Source organism: Limulus polyphemus, unplaced genomic scaffold (assembly GCF_000517525.1).
Source record: "Limulus polyphemus unplaced genomic scaffold, Limulus_polyphemus-2.1.2 Scaffold1548, whole genome shotgun sequence".
Lineage (NCBI taxonomy): Eukaryota > Metazoa > Arthropoda > Merostomata > Xiphosura > Limulidae > Limulus > Limulus polyphemus.
Genome location: NW_013667158.1, coordinates 78,078 through 80,492, shown reverse-complemented (window position 1 = coordinate 80,492; position 2,415 = coordinate 78,078).

Below are 2,415 nucleotides of genomic sequence, written 5' to 3'. Positions count from 1 at the left end.
GTATAGGACGCAAGCAGATTTTGACATCAAATTTTGGGGTAAAAAAAGTGCGTGTTATACACCGAAAAATACGGTAGTAGCAGTCCGATACGTGGGTTACAGCAAGGTTCATGTCAAATTGAATAAAGAAACACATCAGCAAACGAATGGGGTTATGGATATAAGGTTATAACACCACGTTCGGCACCGAATGTAATTTTCAGTGACCATCATAATACAGTTAAGGTAACCCCCTGGGGCCACCCATGATGGCACTGACTTACACTGTCTTTCTTTCAAACATTAGTCACACTGACGATCTCACGACTACCGAAGATTTCTTGATGTATAGAACTTAAAAGTTGCTTGCAATGGAAATTTCCTCACTTACTGGGCTTTCAAGAGTTAAATATCTTGAACAGTGGGTTTTAATAAAAGGTCGGAGCAACGAGGAAGAGAGGGTTCCGAGTGAGAGGTCGGTAAACACCTCTCACAATAACCCTGAGATCCAATCCCTGAAGCATACTACCTATCGGCCACAGAGAGCAATGAATGAAGATTACTATGACAGGCTGATCGACAAACAGCCAGCCGAGCCTTTGCAACAATTCTCTCAGCGGGAGGTGTCTTCGATCTCGCGTCAGTCAGACCTAGCGGGCGGGAAACTGTATGAGTGACGGGCCGTCAGCAGACATTGTGTCTTCGCCACAGGCTAGATTAACATACGCGGCTATTCTAGCGCTCAGCGTTCGGTTTCTAAGTTACAGTTCACGGTAGGCTTAGGCCGTTTTCTTTTTATATCGAACTGAGCTAAAGGTTTCTTTGTATGCTCTATTTTGTACAAGGTGACTTTAATACTATCTGAATACAAGTCGAAGTAAACGAACAACGATCTTAACAACGTTAGTATTGGCTTACAGGTTATTAACTCGAGCTGATAACACCAGATGGCCAGCAAAGGGAGATATGTCTCTTCCTAAATGTGTTCAAATTATACCATGAGTTAATAATTCACGACGGTTGTTAATCCACAAATAACAAACTGTATTAAAATTTATTTTAACAATTTGATTATTAAACAAGCGATTCGTGTGTTTTAGTTTATTAAGAAATCCGTGCATCAGACAGGAATACAAGGATAATTGTTCTATTTTTAATAACTATCCGATAGTCAGGTAGAAGATTAAACAGGCAGGAGTCGCTGGATGCTCTCCTATTATGAAACTCCTTCTGGGAAGCAGAATTGCGAGTTCGAACACCATCTGGTGTCATTGTTCACTTCTCCAGAAAAATTAACATTGCGCAAACCGAAAAATGCCTTATACTGGCATAAGTGACTTCACACATTAGTATTTATTTTTCACTTCTCTTTATTATTTTGCATTAAATCATTTACTTTGAAAAAGGTGAACTATAATTTAAAAGTTCAATTATTTGTCTCAAATTTGTCTGCGGACTTACAACGTTAGAATTCGGGTTTCGATACCCGTGGTGGGCAGAGCTCAGATAGCCCATTGTGTAGCTTTGTGTTTAATTACAAACAAACAAATAATTCATACATCCTAGTGGCTCAACGGAATATCTGTGGACGTACAATGCTAAAAACCGGGTTTCCATACTTGTGGTAGGCACAGCACAGATAGCCCGTAGTGTAGCTTTGTGCTTACAAGCAAACAAATCTTTGTTTTCATAGTCCCTCAATGATTCAGTGGTACGTTTACAGATTTACAAAGCTAAAATCCGGGGTTCAATTTTCCTCTATGGGCAGAGCGCAGACATCCCATTCTGTAATAGAATGTTGCTTTAGTAAACTATAAGTTTGACTTTAATTTCCACTTAATGTTAGTAAGCTGAAATCATGTCGTCAACCGTGACTGTTTACTCATCAATCAATACTAGAATGGTTGGGTTGCAGATCGATGGGTGCTAGGTTCGAGACGTGACGCCATTGAACACAATCCTCTTTATGAAATTGTCGGTCAATCCCTTCGACAGATGTTGCTGACTATCAGTGCTCATTCTCTTCGGTAGTACAAGATGAGAAACGGATACACCTGAACCCTAAAGTTTTCTGATTTGATCATTTTAGACCACGTGCGCATAAGGTGCCGTTCATGGCTGAAGTTTGTAGTTCCATATTATGAAATGTGAACTTTAGGGCTTCCATTCGTATTTGTTTATTAATGGTACCAATACTCGTTACTGAGATGAAGTCTGTAACTGTTAACAAGGTATTCATGTTGGTTCGGTGTATTCTAATCATCCCAGGTTTTTGTTTTCTTGAATATTGATTTGTTGTTTAACATTATATATATGTTTGTTTGTTTGTTCGGAATTTCGCACAAAGGTACACGAGAGCTAGTTGCGCTGTGCGTCCCTAATTTAGTAGTGAAAGACTAGAGGGAAGGCAGCTACTCATCACCACCCACTGCCAAC